Source organism: Rhineura floridana, chromosome 21 (assembly GCF_030035675.1).
Source record: "Rhineura floridana isolate rRhiFlo1 chromosome 21, rRhiFlo1.hap2, whole genome shotgun sequence".
Lineage (NCBI taxonomy): Eukaryota > Metazoa > Chordata > Lepidosauria > Squamata > Rhineuridae > Rhineura > Rhineura floridana.
The window spans coordinates 14,155,545-14,176,531 of NC_084500.1; the positions used below are offsets into that span (position 1 = coordinate 14,155,545).

Here is a 20,987-nt window from a genome sequence, read left to right on the forward strand (position 1 = left end):
CAATGGCTACACGTTTATTCAGGATCTACAGTTGTAATTCTTAGCTACATAGCACACTAGCAGTCTTGTAGCCGGCATTGCTCAGGAATTCTAAGAAACCAAAAAAATCAGTGTAGTTTTTAAATCAGTGGTTAAAATCAGTGTAGTTTTGGAAGGTGATTCAAAATGGCACCCATTGGAATCAAACACAGATGAAAATGTGCACCTTGACCATAATCAGGAACCATCATGCAAAATTTGGTTAATATCGATGCAGTTTAAAAAGTTTCAATTCACCATCTTGATTCAAAATGGCATCCCGTTATAGGCAAACCTGCTCCTTGATTTTATTATGACATTTTAAGAGGTGTCCAAATGCATAATGAACAGAAAAAACAAACAGCTTTCCAAAATATATAATAGATGCTACTTAATTAAGATTGCATGGGGTGCATACAGGGCATTTTACAGGATAACATATGCAAATGGTAAGTACCTACCCACCAATCCCCACCTTCTTCTCACACCTAGTTGCATGCTAAACAACCAACAAAGGGGCTTACATTTGGACAATGGTGGGGGAGGACAAAAGATGGAAAAAGAAAGAGGGCGATACAAGGTAACAAGGGATGAATGCTAGCAAATCAGCTTGGTCTATGACCATAAATAAAATCAATCAATCAATCAATGGTAGCAAATGCATCTATGTTTCCTTTAGGCTGCATTCCGGTTTGAGCAAAAGTGTAGATCTGTTATTTCCTGCGGAGTGGACGGTACAACCTCCAAAGCTGTGCCTTTTTAAGTTCCAGGGATTTCAGTGGGTAAAAATTAAACTAGTGCTGCTTAACTTTGTAATGGTTGTAACTGCAATTAGGGCTTACTCTAAAGATGCATATGACTATATTTTCATTCCATTATTCATTATTTATTTAACAAAATTTGTATACCGCTTGAAGGTAATAACACCTCTCAGAGGTGGCTATCCAGGATCTCGGAATATTTCCCATCATCTGATCCTGCATCCTTTCTCCTTTTTAAAAGAGATGCTCAGAATTAAACCTGGGACCTTCTACCTGCAAAGCTGGTGCTCTGTCATTGAATTACTCCCCAAGTTTGCTTTGTGACTTGCAGTTAGGGATGAGTGAGAAATTTGCATGTCAAGCTGAATCTATCAAATTCACCCTTTCCGAAACAATGTGAGAACTGAGACACAGCCATCCTTCGAAATTTGCACTTGTTGCAATGTATTTTGCCAACCAAACAATATTTACAAAAACACATGTGTTAGGGGAAAGTGTGCATAAAAATGGGTGAAAATAACATACAACAATGCATCATATGATGAGAAATGGCTCGCAAAAATGAGTACATCAGCCAAAACTGCCTACAAAAACGTGTTTATTAGGAGAAATGTATTTATTTATTTGATTTATATCCCATCCTTCCTCCCAGTAGGAGCTCAGGGTGGCAAACAAAAGCACTAAAAACACTTCAATACATCATAAAAACAGAAATTCACACTAAAATGCGAGAGAATTTTCATGAGGATTTAAAACAAAACAAATCGCTAATTGCTGCAGGAATGTGGAGAAGTGAATTTAAGGTTGGAAAAATGAGAAACGGAGAGGACCAGATCTTTCCATCCCTACTAGCAATAAGCTTGTCTACAAGGATCTTCTAGAACTGGGGATTAGGGAACCTTTTTCAGACCAAGGGCCGCATTTCCTTCCAGGCAACTTTCTGGGGGCCTCATGCCAGTGGTGGGTAGAGCCAAAGGCAAAAATTGGGTGGAGCAATGGATGTCAATTTTACCTCTGTACAGTAGGCTAGTTTCTGCAGACACTCACACATACCCTCTCTATCCTCCATCCAGGCAAGCGGGAGGCATTCTCAGAGTTCACGGACACATTCGAGCCAGGCAATAGCAAGCAAAGAAGGTAAGAAGTGGGCTTGGTGGAGGGTGGGCTGAGGAGGAGGGCCTGAGGAGAATCCTGAGAGCCAGACGGAGAGACCTGGAGGGCTGCATTCTTCCTCTGGGTCTGAGGTTCCCCACCCAGGGAAGGCTGGTGGCTCCAAAGTCAATGGGGCAGTGAATCAGCTGTAGGTTGTAGTTTGAACTCTCAAGGAATTGTCCAAGGTGCTTAAACATCAGAGCCTCCAGTCGCCACTGTCTATAAGTAGGACTGGTCAGGTTTCTTTCTTTAAAAAGAAAAAGAAAAAAACCAAACACAGCCCACCATGATCTGGATCAGAAGCATCGTTCAGGGGGTTAACCCTTTTCTTGCCAAAAATCCCCACCTGAACAAACAGCTTCAGGGAAGGCAACTTTTCTGGGGAAAGTGCTGTGCTGAAATCTGTCCTTCAGTAAAACATGCCCAGCAAAACAGGCTTCTGCTTTTCTGACCCATTCTTAACAACACTTGAGAACATATTTCTTTAGAATATCGGTAGGTGCAGAGTTTTGAGCTTACCTTATCATGGCAAGTTGGCCGAGGGCGGCGGATGTCTGTGTTTTTCTTTCCAATATATGTTTCTCCAACCTTCAGCAGCCTCCCTGGCTACCCATGCTTCCTAATCTACAAAGAGACCAATGGGAGGAGTTAACCTCATGACATCGTCCCCTGCGCTTTGATTGAAGTGCGGGAAACTGGGGAGATTGCAGAGCGCAGATCATTGGTGAGATGATTTGCAAAATGAAAGAAAAGGACACTTCTCACAAGCAGCTCTCAGCCACCTCAGAAATAAGGTAAGTGCAAAAAAAAAAAAAAGCCCTGGCACCTGGTCCATGAAAATTTCACCAAATGTTTTTCTCCCTTTGTGATCATTTTCAAATGCAATTTCTTTTCTCATTGAGAATGATTAAGGAAAGATTTTTGGCACAATGCTAGAAGCTACACACAGAGAGAATTTGAATCCCCTCTCCCTGCACTGCAGTCCCGATCCAGATTAGGAGACAATTGCTTTTTCAAAAGAAGGTGTCCAGTTTAGACAGTCTCAAGAATGGGATTTTAAGAAAACCCTTAGGCTGCAATCCTCTTGGAATCTCTTCCATGAAAGTAAGTCCTGTTGAATATAGCAGGGCTGACTGTCTGGGTAAACATGTACGGTAAATACTGTTAAAGTTGCATCTAGTTTGATCCTGAGAGTTAGGGAACAGTAATCAGCTGTAGAGAAAATGGGATTTTTCTTATTCTGGAAGTGGGTATGGAAAGATCTGACAATTTTGGTTCTCTCCATTCTCATTGTTCCAGTCTGAAATTCAGTTCTCCACATTTCTGCAGCAATTTGCAATTTTAAAAAAAAAATCCTCATGAAAATTCTCCAGCATTCTAAGGCAAATTTCTCTAATAATCACATTTTTGTAGGCAGTGTCGACTTGGGTTTTCGCCAAGCCTTAAAAACCTGGCTATTGCAGGCCTATGGGATTGGGGAGGATTAATTTTATAAGGTTTTAAATAGAAATTGGTTTTAAATGGATTATGATTGTGTTTGCTTGTATTTTATTTTGTATTACGTACTGCTCTCTATTATTGTAAGTCGCCTAGGGTGTCCACTAACCTGGACAGATAGGCGACCAACAAATAAAATTTATTATTATTATTATTATTATTATTATTATTATTATTATTATTATTATTGTGTACACATAGGTACATTTGCCTTTAAATGTGAACTGAATTGAATTTCTCCCCCATCTCTACCTAGGAGGAAGCCCCATAGAACACAGAGGGACTTACATGTAAGTAAACTCACATGGGACTCTGCTGGAAATCAGGCAGATTGAAAGAGATGGGGAAATGCATAACTCGGAGGTTGAGCATTCCATAAAATTAATATTGCTCCTATTTTTTTAAAAAAATATTGCTAAGCAAAGCAATCCCAATTTTTCTCCACTATTCTCTGCAAAGCTTTCAAAATGAATTGTAATATGTGTGTGTGTGTGTGTGTGTGTATTCCCCCATTGCAAGAAATAATGAATCACAGCCCAGAAATATTTGTGATGTTGGGTTCAGCCTACATTAAAGCCATGAATAATGGCAAAGGGGTTGGGGAGGTGGGGACAGAGAGGAAGATGAGAGGGAGAAAGAGACGGTGTTCAGAACTCCCTGCCAAGAAAACAAAAAGCATATTTGAGACATTTTCCCACTCCTCCCACCTCTCAAAGTGATTAAACCAAGAGAAGTAAATAGTTTGCTAATGAAATAAAACAATTATTCCTGAGCTTCCCCACAGCGCTCTCTTGGAAGGGCCTTCAACTGGCTCCTGCCATCACGAAATTGGATGGACGGGTAGGTAGATGGAAGGACAGATAGATCATTGTAATTTTTATTTTTATTTTTTAATGGTGGCTACAGTTGTGGGGGAAAGGTGGAAGAGAGGAGAGGACCCACCAGCCCTTTCTGAAAGGACTTACAACCTGTGCATTTTTCTTTTCCAAGAGGCATAAGAAATGACCATAATTACACTTACCATTTCTACCCCTTCAGACCAACTGAAATAACTCTATTATATGGAGCGCAGCTTCATGATTTTCTACGGAACGAAAAAGAGGTGAAGAAGGAGAAGGGGGGGAAACACCCCAAACCAATTTACTTGTTTATGTTCCTTCTTGAAGCATTTCTGGGGAGATAATCGTCATTCCTCCCCCCCCCAATGCCCTCATTTTTCTAGCTTAAGAGAAGTTCATCACATACACGCATACACACATACACACTCTGCTATGCTACAGAGAGGTTTTTTTATAAAAAGATCCTTAAAGTATAACAACAATTTCGGGAGAGAAAGTGTGCTGGTGGTTAAATAGGTATGTTCATGTTTGTCACCTTCCACAGCATTGCTTTTTTAGGAGGGATTCATTTTTAAGTGTGTAGTTGGGGGTGAGCGAAACATCTAATTTTTATGTTTTTGGTAGGATTGTTATTATTAGCATTGGCATTTATTGCCCGCCCTTCACCCAGAGGTCCCAGGGCAGGTTACAACAACCTTAAAATACAGCATTTAAAACAATTAAAAGCAACCTAAAATCACAAAGTAGGAAGGGTCTTAAAAATATACATCTCAGGCAGGGGTGTACTCATCCAGGATCTCAGGGGGTCTTTCCTTTTTTCGCAACAGGGTCCCTATGTCTCCAGCATTCTGTCAGCCAATCAGCACGAAAGGGGAGAGTGTCAGCCGCTGTGAAGAATCTTCTAATGTGCTTCCTTGTCCTTTCATGCTGATTGGAGCCAATCAGAATGAAAGGTGGTGTTGCAGCCACTGAGAAGACTCTTCTCAGTAGCTAACACGCTCGTCTTTCATGCTCATTGGCTCCTAGGGACATCTGCTGTGGTGGGAGAAGGCATTAACAAGGATCTCATTCTCGACCTGCCTTGGACTCCGGCTGGGAAGAAGGGCAGGATATAAATCAAATAATCAAATAATAAATAAATAAATAAATAAGAAAAGCATGGGGAGGGGAGGGGGTGTGATGTGGCTACGATTGTCATGAAGGGACCCCTGCACTTCTGAATTTGTCACTACATTACTGGTCTCAGGTGTCAAAGGCCAGGGTAAAGAGGTGCGTCTTCAGCATTCACCTAAAGGTATATAGTGAGGTTGCCAGACATGCCTGGGTAAGGAGGGAGTTGCACAACTTAAGCTTGTACTAAAATAAAATGAAATAAACCCTCATTGGTTTCCCATTCATCCACCAACCACCCAAATTCCTTGAATGGAGAATGGAGGGGATTCTGCCACCAGCAAAGGGTCTTCTCCAAGTAGAAGATCTCAACCTAGGGAGGTTGTATGGTGGCGACTAGGAATGGGGGAGAATATCCACTAAATTGGACTGGGTACCAGATTCCAACTGAATTCGCCAGTTCACTAGCCTTTCAGACTGGCCCCGATTTCTTGTGGTGGGTGGCAGCTGTAATTGGCATGGATTCTGCAGCCACGGCTACAATTGGCAAGACTTTTTTTCCTTGAATTTTCTCCCCGTTTTACATAATTATTTTCATAAATCTGCTGAATTCGTAACTGCAGGCATGATCATTCACGTAAGCTACCTAAAAATTACACAATGTTTTCCCGCTGCCAAAAAAAACCACGTGGAACACTGTGATCATTTACATAAGTAGCTACATTCATTACAAAAAAAAAATTGCCCCCTCAAAAAAAATATCGCGGATCGTATCAACCAAAAATGTGCACAGCGGATTGAATCGGCAAGTGCCAGAGCAAGCGAGAACAAAAAAAGGGTGGATCAGGATCAAACGACGAACTATGGGAATGCAAGTGGATCGGAACCATGCAGCAAACCTCATTCCTAGCAGCGACACAACCTGCGAAAATAACTTTACCTCAGACTCTCAGACTTCTGTTTGCAAGCAAGATGTCACAGAGAACTCTGACACCTGCTGCAAAAAAAAATCTGTGAACTATATATATATATATATTAAGTGCATGGTCCTCATGACCCTAGTGGAAATGGCTGGCTGCATAGGGATGTGCTAGAATTACACCCAGTTCAGGTTCGGTATGGAATTTTCCATTAATTTGCCTTATTCTCTATCGTTGCAGACTGGATTTTTATGGAGTGATTTTCCACAGCTATTTTCGAAAACAGATTTTTTTTTTAAAAAAATCCAAATATTGATCTTTTATTGATATTTCCTTTAAAAATATTGATATTTCCTTTGAAACTATTGATATTAATATAAATATTTTTTGTGAGGGGAAAAAACAGATAATTAAAAGCACTGCGTCGCAGACAAAGAACAAACTTGATACCAACCTGTTAGGTTGGCAGGATCCTTTCGAACTGGCCAACAGATCCCATCCCTATGTCTGGGTCTACAAACTATCCTAATGTTTGCTTGAGACAAATTCCAAGCATCCCTCTCTTCACAGATGATCACAGCAGAGGGCTATATTTACAAAGAAATTTGCCTCCCTCACTTAGCCAGACCTATTTTTTCTATCCCTGCCAACATAATCTACTAGGAGAGTGATCTACAGCAAAACATCCGTAAGAATCCTCAGGTTCCCTAACTAGGGTTGCATACACACCATCCATTTAGAGCACTCTTACACCACTTTAACAGTCATGGCTTCCCTCAAAGGATCCCGAGAGCTGACCTTTGCGAAGGGTCTTGAGAGTTGTTAGCAGACGCTTCACAAACTGAGGTCTCTCAGTGACAACAAAAAAAAATGTACTGCCTTCAAGTCGATTCCCTAAGAATCGACCCTATGAATAGGGTTTTCATGAGGCTGAGGGGCAGTGACTGGCCCAAGGTCACCCAGTGAGCTTCATGGCTGTGTGGGAATTCGAACCCTGGTCTCCCAGGTCGTAGTCCAACACCTTAACCACACCACACTGGCTGCTAGCAAATCCTATCGCCGGCTTGCCTGTTGCTCTCCAGATGCCACTGGACTCCCAACAACCCCAGCTAGCATGGTCAATGGCCAGGGATGACAGGAGTTGCAGTTCAGCAATATGTGTAGGGCCAAAGGTCTCCCACATCTGCTTTAAATAGTGCGAATGTGACCTGAGATTTCAAAGGAAGCACTGAGCAGGAGGTTGGCCTCGATGGCCTTATAGGCCCCTTCCAGCTCTCCTGCTCTATGATTCTATGATGCTAAGTGCTGATTAGAGTAGTGAAATGTAGATCCATAGTGCTTTTGTGGTAAAATAAATAAATAAAGGAGGTGCCAGCATTCATGTCTCCATAAAAGTGCAGAAGGTGCCAGCACAAAATGGCTGCCCATAGTGACAGGAGTGAGTGCCAACCCCTCAAAAGGCAGACATCTCCGCTGGCAGCTCCTGAAGTGACCCTCCCATAATGAGGCCTTTATTTTTGGGGCAGTTTTTAGAAGGGAAAGGTGATTCCCTCTTGATTCTTCCGTCACCGCCCCCAACCTGATGCAGTCCAGATGGTTTGGACTACAACTGCCATCATTCTTGGCCATTGGCCATGCTGGCAGGAGCTGATGGGAGTTGTAGTTTTAAAAAGTAACTTTTCCAAGTTCTGTGAAGGACACCAGCTTAGAAATAGCAGGCCTATATTAAGAGGACGTTATGATGTATGTGTTGGGTTTCAGTGCTGGGATGTTACTATGGGCAATATAGGTTTTTTGAGCCAGAGATTGGGCCCAGGATGGAATTTCTGTTCCTTTGAATTATTACTAATACCATTGAATATGTCCCTGTGCCGGGTGTACATAGAAGGGTAAAGCCCCAGACTATAGCTGAAAGTCTAAAAAACCATCCCCAAAAATTTAAAAGGGAAACAAATGAGCCATTTTTAATAGGAACTCAAGTTAGAGCTGGAAGCAAATATTCACAAGATGTTAACATTTCAAATACTGAACATGAATGGTTTAACATGAAATACTTTTTCTTGAAAAGGGGAGGGGAATTTACCTCAGAATTCAAGTGCTTCGTAAGAGAGACTCAAGTTAGAGCCAGAAGGTAATCTTCCCCAGTCGCCTACATCTCAAATATTGAACACAATTGATTGAAGACAGAATTCTTAAAAACAAAATCCTTGAACAAAACAAGAATTTTTTACCGCAGAATTCAAGTGCTTTTTCAAGGGCTCAAGTCCAAGTCAGAAACTAATATTCACAAGTCGCCAGTGTCTCAAATGTTGAAGACAAATGGTTTAACTTGGCATTCTTTTTTTTAAAAAAAAACACTAAAATTCTTGGAGGGACAAGTAATTTTCACCTCAGAATTCAAGTCCTTTAGACTTGTTGCCATTTCTTGACTGCTTCCCATTCGGCAGGGGTCGGATATACAACATCCCGTGACCTGTCAAAACGTCACACGTCCAAATCCAGACATAATCAGATGTCAGATTACAGAAATCAAGGATGCAGAGGGATTTGAATGTGCCAAAGAAAAATCCAATGAATATCCACTGAGGAAAATCCTGAGGAGAATTTGGGAATGAGGAAACCCAATGTATTTCATAGCTAGTTGACGTCCATTTTTCCATCTCTGCCTTCTGAGATTCAAAGCAGAATAGTTCCTTCTTAACTCATCCCATGCACAGTGTGGGAAACAAGCAGTGGCTGTTTTTTTGCGATGTAAGGACGTTGTCTAATATAACAGCACCATCTAGTGCCTCGAAACGAACAGGATGCATCGGTCTGGTAAGTCTTCGGACCCCACAGTCCGTAAGCCGGCCTGCTAATTTGACAGAGAAGGGGGAAGCAAAGGGGTTGTTTGGAATTAAAACATATTAAAGGTGTTAATAAGTGACTTATTTAAATGGGTTATTGCATATTGAACATTAATCACCGCGCTGTTAAAAGCGTAATTAAGGAGTCACTCTGCCTTCTGGGGAAGGCGCACTTGGGAGCCGGGAGAAAATGGCCTCTTTATTAATACAAATTATTTTATTTGGCTAAAGCTAATAATTCCAAGTGAGGTCAACGGGACTTCTTGCGCGCAGGAAGCAGGCACCCTTGCCCGAGCGGTGTTTCCATGGCAACAGAGCCGAGTTCACCCTCTGCGTACGCACAGGCACACACGCACTGGAACGACTCCGCTCGCTTACCAAGTGGTTGAATTGTTTCTGAGGGTGGAAATAGAGCGTTACCGTGGACGGGCATAGTCTCCCAACACCCAACACCTCCAGCAAAAGGGCAGGATGGGGGGGGTGGCAGTGCAGGGGGGTGGATTTGAGGTATGCTATTCCAAGGAAAAAGGCTTTCAAGTTTTAAAAATTAACACAGGCATGCACAAAAGTAAAAAAAAAAATCACCTCGGCACACTTGAGCCTCCCCCCTAAAAAAAAAAAAAAATTCCAGAGAGGTTGTCAAGTTTCTAAAAGAGAGAAGATTCAAAACCTAGGACACTTCCAGACAACCAGTTTATTGAGCATTCATCCTCATTTGTTTTCAGGGAGGTTAGATGAAGTTGCCTATTCAATGAGCATTCATTCTGATTTGTTTTCAAGAAGGTGAGATTCTGAGGGCCTCCCCACCGTACATTGAACGCACGTGGCTTCCTAGAAAGAACCCAGGGAACCGTAGTTTGTTAAGGGTGCTGGGAATTGTAGCTCAGTGAGGGGTAAATTACAATTCCCAGGATGCTTTGGGGGAAACATCTTATGATTTTAATGCTGTCCAAACCCGTGACCATCACTACGGATGGGCAAATCAGCCATTTCAGTTCTCTACACCAGTTTGTGAAGGTTTTTCCCCCAAAGAAAAATCCTCATGAAAATTCATCAGCATTTTAATGTGAATTTCTCCTAATACGCACGTTTGTATGCAAGTTTGACACATTTTTCAGCAAAGCAATTTTCCTTAAAATAAAGCATTTTTGTTTTATTTCCACCATTTTTTTATTTGTGGATGGTTTATCCCATTACATGCATTTTTGTTCACATTCCTTCACTGGACAACTGCATCGCAAAATTCAGAAAAGGGCGGCCTTTGTAGGATGGCTGTGTTTCGGTTCTCATGTTATTTGGAAAGTGTGAACTAGATAGGTTTTGCCTTAAACCATGAACTGAACTGAATTCCTCTCCAATCCCTAGTCATCACAACACCTTATGGTGGCGAGACAATGATGAACCCCTGGACACACAGATTGCTTGTGGCCAGTTTTTTTTGGCATCGCTTCCACGCACACAAAATATGCCACACGTGTCAAACATCCTATGGCTATCAGTTGAAGACCAGGGAAGCTGGAAATCCCTCTTTCTGTCCTCTCCCTCAAAAAAAAACCCCTACACAGTTGCTGAACCTGTGCAATATCCAGCCTCCAACCAATTTACTTTCTGAATGCTGCTGTGATTTATCTACGTCCCCGTGTGATGTCATTCGTTTATGTACGGCATTACCCAGAATAAGGCATTAACATTTTACTATTAGTCTTACCTTTCAACGCAAAAAGATAAAGGCGTAAATCTCAAGACACAATGGATGTGTCAGCCGAGTTGATCTAGTGTTACAAGTTGGGTTGCGTTTTTTTGGCATGTTCCCGCACCTTGAACGATGGAAGAAAGCTAGTATCATTTTTCTCCCTGCTTGGAGCTCACAATTGCCTTATCGGGATACCAAATCTAATTTTAATTGCTGATTGGCTTGACTAAGTGGGCACAAGCAAAGACTCCATTGTGCAGATGTTTCTGGCGTGAAATCAGCTTCTGGCTGTTTAAGAACATAAGTTGAGCCCTGCTGGATCAGGCCAAAGGCCCATCTAGTCCAGCATCCTGTTCTCACAGCGGCCAATCAGATGCCTACAGGAAACCCACAAGACAGACCTGAGCACAACAGCACTCTCCCCACTTGTGATTCCCAGCAAGTAGTATTCAGAAGCATGCTGCCTCAGACAGGTAGAACACAGCCATAATGCCATGCCAAACCCATCCACCAGTTTCTCAAAAGTTTTCTTCCCCTGTGAAAGATGCTCCCATTTTTCTGTCTCATTCTAATGGCACTTAAAATATTCTTTATCATTTTGGTGGCTGTGGGATTGAGATCATTGCAAGATGGCCAAGGATGATGTGTGGATTTGTTTTTTTTATTTACACTGAACATTTATCCAGAGTTCTGCAGCCTCCCTCATCATCCGCACTTCCTGATCTGAAAAAAAAACCATGGGAGGAGTTACTTTAGGATCTTTTCCTCTGGGCTTCAGCTGAAGTGTGGGAAGCCAGTGAGGCTGATTTCTGAGCACCTGATACTCATGAGTTTAACTGATTTTGTTTTTAAGAGAAGTCCTTCCTTTTACCTTTTTAAAAAAGATCTTCATTGAAACAACAAAGAACAGCTGTCAAGAGCACAGTAGTCAGCTTCCCCGTCTTTCCACCTTAGAGGGAAGCCCAGCTAAGAATGTCACTGGGTTTTCAGGAAGCATGGGCACTTAGAAAATCTGCAGAATGTCAGTCAGGGACCCCCAATGTGGCATCCTCTAGATGTTGCTAGACTACAACTTCCATCATCCCTGAATATTGTCCATGCTGGCCAGGGCTGCTGGGAGTTGGAGTCCAGTAACATCTTTTCTATCATAAACCATCAGAGAAGATTTGAGAATGAAAGAGGGGAAAAACTTAGCCACCTTGAAATTAAAGTAAGCACAACAAAAAACCTGCACATCACTAATGAGAATTTCACTAAAAAAATTCCCTCCCCTATGATAATTTCCAAACACAGCTTCTTTTCCCATTAACTGATGAAGAAAACTAGAGGTGGGGGGGGGATGGAAAACACTGTCAGCGCAGCAGTAAAGGAAACCGCATTGTGGAGGGGGGGAAATGCTAGCAATAGCTCAGATGTTGCAGAGTAGTGGGAACAGCTCAAGCTGATTTGGGACCAGTGCTGGTTGGTGGCTCCATGTCAGTGAAGCAGTGGAATTTGTTCTGGTATTTAGCCTTGAACGTTCAAAGAGCACCTTGGACAGCTCCTTCAAAGTATGGACTAAAACCCAGAGCGGATTTCAATGCCCCACTGGCATGGAGCTGCCCCCCCCCTGCAAAAACGCAAGTATTCGTAGAAAAATGCACAAAAATGCAAGCACAATGCAGGTGGGCTTTTTTTAAAAAATGCAAAGGAATGCAAAAATGGGGCATAAACAGAACTGGACACAGAACAGAACGGAACTGATCAGATTCACCCAGCCCTGCCTTTGGCCCTGCAGATATAAGGGATGGATCCCGATGTATTGTTAGAGTAGACCCACTTAAATGAACAGAGCGAGCTCTATTGATTTCAAAAGGGCCTCCTGTACAGATGTCTGCATCCAACCTTTTAAAAACAGGATGTTAAAAAACACATACTGAAAACCACTTCACACCCATGCTCGACTTGTGTCTTAATTGTGCACATTACTAATATATCCAAGTTTTAATTGAAAAGACCACTCAGAGCCACCACAAATTCTGGGGAGAATCCAGGCTTAGTAAGAGAGAGAGAGAGAGACACACACACACACACACAGAGAGAGAGAGAGAGAGAGAGAGAGAGAGAGAACACATTTCCAAGCATTCGGAACCGCCAAATTGAGGAAGAAATTCGTCAGGCAAGAATGAACAACAACAATAATAATCTTGGGGATGACCAGCATGACAAGAATTAACATCCCTACTTATGAACCATCTATGCAGGGATAGCCAACAGGGTGGAGCTTCAGATGTTGTTGGACTGTAACATCATCAGCCCTAGAGCCAGCTTGGCCAATGGATCAGGGATCATGGGAGTTGGAGTCCATCAACATCAACTTCTGCATGCAAAGCAGATGCTCTGCCACTGAGCTAGGGCCATTCCCCAATCCAGAGTGGTCTTTCCGTCTTAAGAAATGGTTTTTCCCCCAGACTCCCCCACAGCTAACATTTAGCACAGGACCACAAAAGAAGCTATAAAATGTTGGCACGCATTTTTGAGAGTACCTACATGGATGCCCAGGGAGATAAGCAAATAGTCTATATTCACAAGTTACAACCCATCTCCCATAACTTATTAACACATAGTCGGGATTAATCAAGCACAGAAACACTGAAGCAGGCCCCGCTAATTAGTCGGCAATGATAACTATATTTGTCACCCCTTCCCAATTAGTCTCCTGTACATTTCGGGAGTTATAATTGCACCTTGTACTCCATTTAGATGCGACACCCACCTTCCCATAAGTCTCTCCTCCTAATTCTTCCACAAATTTGACAAAAATTTGACATTAAATATAGATTATCTTTACATTTTCAGAATTAGCACAATTCCCCTTGAATGATACACTTCCCCTTCAATGATAAAACACTTCTCAATGTTCCCACGGAGTTGTGTGTTTATTAAATGAGCTGAAGAGGTTGCTCAGCTCTTGAAGAAGACTTCCATGTGCAGAATTCTTTGTTGAATCCAACATCCTGAAATGTGATAGCCATTAACTTAGTTCAGGGGTGGGGAACATGTGGCCCTTCAGTTGTTGTTGAACCCCAACAGCCCCAGCCAGCATGGCCAATTTTCAGATTAGAAAAAAGGTGAGGAAGGGAGAATATGATAGAGGTGTAAAGGATTGTGCATGGTATGGACCACTGTTCTTCAACCTTGGGCCCCCAGATGCCATTGGACTACAACTCCCATCAACCCCAGCCAGCTTAGCCAATGGGCAAGGGTGATGGGAATTATAGTCCAACAATGTCTAGGGACCCAAGGTTGAAGAACAGTGGTGCTGACAAAGTGGATAAAGAGATATTTTTTCTCCCATATAACACTAGAACCTAAGGACTTCTTCACACACTGCATAGATCAAGCTATGGAATTGGCTATCCTAAGCTGTAGCGCTGGCTACCAACTTGGACTGCTTTCAAAGAGGATTAGACAGATTCATGGAGGATAAGGCTATCAATGGCTACTAGCCACGACGGCTGTGCTCTGCCTCCACGGTCAGAGGCAGTATGCTTTCGTTGCTAGAAACCACAGGAGGAAAGAGTGCTCTTGCACTCAGTTTCTCCTGGTGGGCTTTCCAGAGGCATCTAGTTGACTACTGCAGAACAGGATGTTAGACTTAGATGGACCTCCAGCCTGATCCAGCTGCAGGCCTTTTCTTATGTCTTTATGTCAGGGATGATGGGAGTTGTAGTCCAGCAATATCTGGGGACCCAGGAGCATTGAAGAGAATGCAGAAACTCCAGATGGTCCAAAATGCTGCCGCGAGGATGGTAGCGAATGATGCCCAGTTCCACATCATGGCTGCACAGTCAAATGGAATAGTTGGTCATGATGGAAGATCAAGAACTGCCTACAGTATGTTGTTGCAAAAAAGAAAAAAGAATCACCATGGTTGACACGCATCCTGAACATGCAATGCCAGTTTTCAGAAAGATGGAAGTCACTATAAAGCAAAAACAAAAATTCACACCCCCTCAGAGCCATGCTTGATGGAGAAGAATTGGAATCTATATACAGAAGTTATCAAGAGTGGGGTTGGAGAACCTCCAGCCTGTGGGCCTCATTAGACCTGGCACGGATTCCAATCTGACCTGAGATCATATGTCAATTCAAGGGCAAACCAAAGGAACACTTTGGAGCTTGTAGTGAACCTCCACTTGTTTCTTTTCAAGCAGGGCTCACTGACAGCGCCAGTCAGCTGATTAATGCTGAAAGTGAGCCCCACTGAGATTGGCTACACACCAGAACATCCTGTCAGCTGATCATTGTCACAGGAATTTGCAAGAACTGATAATCAGCTGATTGTCCGAGCTGATTGTCGCAAATTATGCTACTGCCAATTATGCTTAGCCTCCAAACCAGAATTCAAAAGCCTATCTTCAAACCATGGTTCCCAGTTTTGATACGGAAGCAAACTATGGTTTCCCAGTTGCTGCAATAAAAAGTGGATGTACGATAAACCAGTTAAGAAAGCCAATTGTGACAGCAAGCGACCAACACATCTGCTCATAATTCAGTCCTCAAAGGAGCCAGATTAGAAAATACCCAATATATTGATTGGCAGGGGAAAGCCAATAGGGGGGAACTGATACTCAGTTACCTATGTTTCAGTATGTACCTGTACAGTGTTAACCCTGTCAGTGCTGAGCAGAGAATTTCAAGGCCCAGCACTGTATTCAGAGAAAATGTTTTTTAACAGGGTCCAGATACTGAGTCCTTCATGTGTTCTCCCAAACTAGATTTGCCATGCATATGTGAATTGCACATTTGAACTCTTAGCTATCTTTTCTTTAAAATATTCCTGACCAACCTTCCAGGGCAGGGCACTCTGCCCTCACAAGACAGCAGGAATGCAGGTCAACAGAATGCTTTTGAACTAACAGGCCAGTATTGATTTGAGTTTGTTCTTTGTCCACTAGTCACTGCTTTTATCGATACGTTTCTTTCCCTCGCAAAATAAATTGACATCAGTATAGATATTTTGAAAGGAAATACCAATATTTTGAAAGAGAATATCAATATTTTGAAGGAAATATAGATAAATGAAAGGAAATGTCGATAAAATAACTGTTTTTAATATTAGTACATAAACATCCAATCTGCAGTGATAGAGAACAAGCACGTAATGGAATATTGCTACCTAATCCTAATTGGGCAGAATTCTAGCACATCCATACAAGATAGCATTATTATTGTTATTATTATCATTATTTCATTTATGAATTACTTCCCATGAGACATCTGAAAGTGGTTCACAATATAATAACTGGTACATAAAACAATGAAAACAAATGCATATATAACAACACTTTTAAAAAACCAATTCAACAGTAGCACATACTTAAATTCAATCCAAGACAGATACCAACAAGGATAAAGATTTGGAAAGGCCTGTTGAAAGAGGAACGTCTTTCACAGGTTCCGAAAAGACAATACAGAAGGCGCCTGTCTGATATGCAGTGGGAGGGAGTTCCAAAGTGCTACAACACTAAAGGCCCAATTCAAACATTGAGTGGAACAGACCGCCTAATAGGATGGTCTCTCCAGGATGCCCTCTCTTGCAGAACACAGTAATTGGTTAGGTATGCAGGGGATGAGGCGATCTTTTAGGTATTCTTAGGTGTGTTTTACAACACAAATTTTTTTAAAAAGTAATAAAATCGCAAAGCACAGGACATTAAAATGTAACCAAATGCAGCCTGGAAATGTCTTTAAGTTTCTCTGGAAGTCTGACAAAGATGATACCATGAGTATTTTCCTAGAAAGGGAGTTTCGAAATGTCCTGGTCTATGAGCTCTCACCAGTAGGCCATGGAGAAAGCCCTCAAACACAGATCTGAACGCTCGAGCAGGCTCCCAACAGGAATGGAATGATCTGTCAATTTTGGTTCTCTCTGTTTCTCAATTTTCCAATCTTAAATTCAATTCTCCACATTTCTGCTGCAATTGGTGGGTGTTTTTTCTTTGAAAAAAACATCCTCATGAAAATTCTCCAGCATTTTAGAGCAAATTTCTCCTAATAAACACACTTTTGTGGGCAGTTTTGACAAAATGTACACATTTTTGCAAGCCTTTTCTCATCCAATAATGCCTTTTTGCATGTTATTTTCACTCATGCTTTCATTTTTATCCACAGACGCAGACGTCAAAGGATGGCTGTGTTTTGGTTCTCATATTGTTTCAGAAAGTGCAAATTTGATAAATTTGGCTGTAACTGAGAACTGAAGAGAAATCCCCATCCGTCCCTAGCTCCCAGTGTGCACAACAGGGCTCCCTATTAGGTAACTGTGGAAGGAAGGGAAAGGATTGTCCACACAGGAAGCTGCCTTATACTGAGTCAGACCACAGGTCCATCTAGCTCAGTATTGCCTACACTGACTGGCAGCAGCTCTCCAGAGTTTCAGGCAGGAGACTTTCCCAGCCCTACCTGCAGATGCTGGGGATTGAACCCGGGACCTTCATGCAAAGCAGAAGCTCGACTGCTGAGCTATGGCCCATCCTCCTGGATTGAATCTCAGTGGCAGAGGACTAGCTAAGATACCTTTTGCTACTATCTGCCTCAGATTTTATGTCTCTTGGGTCCCAGACAGGCAGTTGTGGTTGGCTGGCTCCTTTGGTTTGCACTACAAACAGTGGAGACTGGTGGCTCCAGCGTCCGTAGGGCAGTGAATCCGCTCCAGGTTGTCACCCAAACTTTCAAGAGCTATCCAAGGTGCAGAAAAAATGGAAATGGACTGCCTTCAAGTCGCTCCCAATTTATGGTGACCCTATGAATAGGGTTTTCATGGTAAGCGGTATTCAGAGGGGGTTTACCATTGCCTCCCTCTGAGGCTAGTCCTCCCCAACTGGCTAGGGCTGGCTCAGCTTGCCACTGCTGCACAAGCCAGCCCCTTCCTTGTCCGCAACTGCCAGCTGGGGAGCAACTGGGCTCCTTGGGACTATGCCGCTTGCCCACGGCTGCACAGGTGGCAGGGCACGTAACCCCTGAGGCACTCGCTGTGGGGTGATCTTTAGCTGGCCTTTGACACCCAGGAGACACGAGCTGGGATTTGAACTCACAGACTCTGGACTCCCAGCCAGGCTCTCCTCCCCACTGTGCTATACCAGCTCATAAGGTGCAGAAACCTCTTCCCAAAATAGGTTCAGCACCTTAGACAGCACCTTGGACACCCTTGAAACTTCAGACTAAAACCCAGAGCAGATTCACTGAGATCAGAGCCACCAGCCTACAAAAATAATGCATTCTTGTATACATAACTGAAAAATGAGAAACGGACACTAAACCGCGCTGGGGCCCCCACGGTCGGAGGCAGTATGCTTCTGAATACCCGTTGCTGGAAACCACAAGAGGGGAGAGTGTTCTTGCGCTCGGGTCCTGCTTGTGGGCTTCCCGTGGGCAACTGGTTGGCCACTGTGAGAACAGGATGCTGGGCTAGATAGGCCACTGGCCTCATCCGGCTGGGCTTTTCTTCTTATGACAGCATCATCACATGCGCCAGGAGATGGCTAAAAAGAGAAAGAAGGTGCACAGGGAGACAAATGACGAAAGAGAAAATGTGAGGAGGGAGAAAAGACAAAGAGGAGGGCCCATCTTCCAGCTTTGGAGGCCAACGAGAAAACCAGGAAGGAGGACAAAATAACTTAATGTCAGTTTCATTTATGGATTCCCTGATGGAAGAAAGTCTGCCCTGATGTCTCCTTTCCTGGGCCTGAGGAATGGATTTCCATACAGACACTGGACTGTTTGTATTGCTGTGATTTCAGCAGTTTCTTGCTCCAATCACAGGCCTGGTATGTTTCTGCATATGGTATATTTCATCCACAGCTGCACTGCATTATGGGTTCCATAGTAACAGTGGCATAATGGCAAATTCGAAAATGGAAGTTCCTTTCATGTTTGTCACAGCCATATCCCTTCCCCATTTATTTTGCTGCAGGGTTGAGAATGAGATTCTTAATGCCTTCTCCCACAACAACAGACATCCCTAGGAGCCAATAAACATGAAAGAGGAGTGTTGGCTACTGAGAAGAGTCTTCTCAGTGTCTGACGCACCTCCTTTTACTCTGATTGTCTCCAATCAGCAGGAAAGGACAAGGAAGTATGTTAGAAGACTCTGCTCAGTGGCTAACACACTCATCTTTCATGCTGATTGGCTTGTATGATGATGGAGACATAGGAGCCTGCTGGGACTCTGCTCCCAAAAAAGTAAGGGGTCTAAGCCCCTCCTTAAGTCCCTGGATGACTATACCCCTTCTTATAAAACAGTTTCTGCACCTGTGTATTTTATAGAATCGTAGAGTTGGAAGGGGCCTAATAAGACCATCAAGTCCAATCACCTGCTCAATTCACTCGCAGTCACAATGCATTATAGGGTCTGTTGCCTTACAGTTGTATAAATCATTGTTCTTGAGCATTCTGTGCAAGGTTATACAGCAGTGCCTGCATGAACATGTAATAGATCCCACAACAGCAAGGTGGGAACAACTGTCTCAGTGTCTCACCGGAACAGACGCCCAACATTTGTCATAGGAACAATTTGATGGCAAACTTGCTATTTTTCTTGAGCATGGGTACCAATACATAGAACCATTCAAATGCAAATTAAGATTAAATATAACTACCATATGTATTCTTACACATTCCAGGGATGAATAAGAGGCTAAAGTGAGTGGAAAGATATTTTTTTTAAAGGAGGTGAGCTTCTCAGCAGTTATCTTGAATAAACCAGGAATATAGCCAATGTGGGCAGTGAAAGAAGTGGATACGAGAAAAATCAACTCATTTGAAATGTGGTGTTGGAGGAGAGCTTTGTGCATACCATGGACTGAGAACAAGACAAATAACTGGGTGTTAGAACAAATTAAACCAGAACTATCACTAGAAGCTAAAATTGTGAAACTGAGGTTATCATACTTCGGACACATCATGAGAAGACATGATTCGCTAGAAAAGACAATCATGCTGGGGAAAACAGAAGCGAGTCGGAAAAGAGGAAGGCCAAACAAGAGATGGATTGATTTATAAAGGAAGCCACAGACCTGAACTTATGAGATCAGAACAGGGTGGTTCACGGCAGATGCTCTTGGAGGTCACTGATCATAGGATCGCCATAAGTCGTAATCAACTTGAAGGCATATAACAACATAGCCAATGTGGAGCCTTATTGGCTACCCTTGTTGTCAACAGTTCCTGAGATGGTGTCTCTGACAGGTTGAGTTCCAAATTGCATACAGGACACGCTGCAACCAATGGAATTGGAAGCTGCCAGGAGTTTCAACTGACATTAGGACCCACTCTCTGTGCCACGGGACACCTCTCAGACAGAGGAGGCTGCTGGCCTTATCTCCACCATAGCATTATTAGTAAGGCCCAGAAAAGCACTTTGCTGGTAGCAGCAGAGCGTTTAAAAAAGGCTAGCTAGTGGTATGGCAACATACCCTGCCGTGGCTCTCTCTTGACAAACATGTCTTGCTTTCCTTGACCGGTTGACAGATTTTTGTTGGTTTGTTTGTTTGTTTTGATCACAAGGCCTCCTGTGGGGGGAAAACGTTTACATGCTGAGGAGGCAAACAAACTCTGCTTTTGGGAAGGGGTGGGAATTGACCCCTGGAATAAAATTCCCACTAGGCCAGGGATGGGGTGCCTTTATTGGATCGAGGGCCACATTCTGAAGGCTACATGCCAGTGGTAGGGAGGTCTACAGACAAAAGCAGGCAAAGCAATGGCTGTCAGTTTTACCTGTGTACAGCTGGCTAGCTTCTACACAGACTCGCACACACACCCTCTCTGTCCTCCATCTTGGGAAGGAAGAGGCACAATCAGAAGTCAAGGGCCCATTCCAGTCAGGCAAAAACATCGAAGGAGGGCATGCAGCACCAGTAGGGGGTGTAGCCTGGGGAAAATTCCAAGGGCCAGATAGGGAGGCCTGGGGGCCGCATTTGGACCCTGCGTCTGCTATTCTCCAGCTCTGCACTAGGCTTAGCATACCTCCTAGCAGCATTGGCTGGTGCCCCTTGGGACTGGTGGGGCAGAAGGCAGAGAGGCCGACAGTCAGTGGAGCCACAGCCAATGGGAAGCGGAGGCAACAGATTCTGCTTTTGCCCCCCCCTTCTTCCCTGGTGAGTTCTACG

At 43.2% G+C, this 20,987-nt stretch overlaps 1 protein-coding gene across 2 annotated transcripts in view; it reads right to left on the minus strand.

Annotated features, from left to right (window-relative positions):
- Positions 1 to 8,334: 8,334 nt before the first annotated feature.
- The window catches only part of MRM1 (mitochondrial rRNA methyltransferase 1), a 44,808-nt gene continuing 32,155 nt past the window's right edge, over positions 8,335 to 20,987 (minus strand). The window contains exon 7 of one of the 2 annotated variants that reach the window (XM_061605158.1): positions 8,335 to 9,148. The gene's annotated coding sequence lies outside the window, so the exon portion shown is untranslated. Of the gene's footprint in view, positions 9,152 to 20,987 lie in introns of both variants that reach the window. The other variant, XM_061605157.1, reaches the window with a different exon arrangement.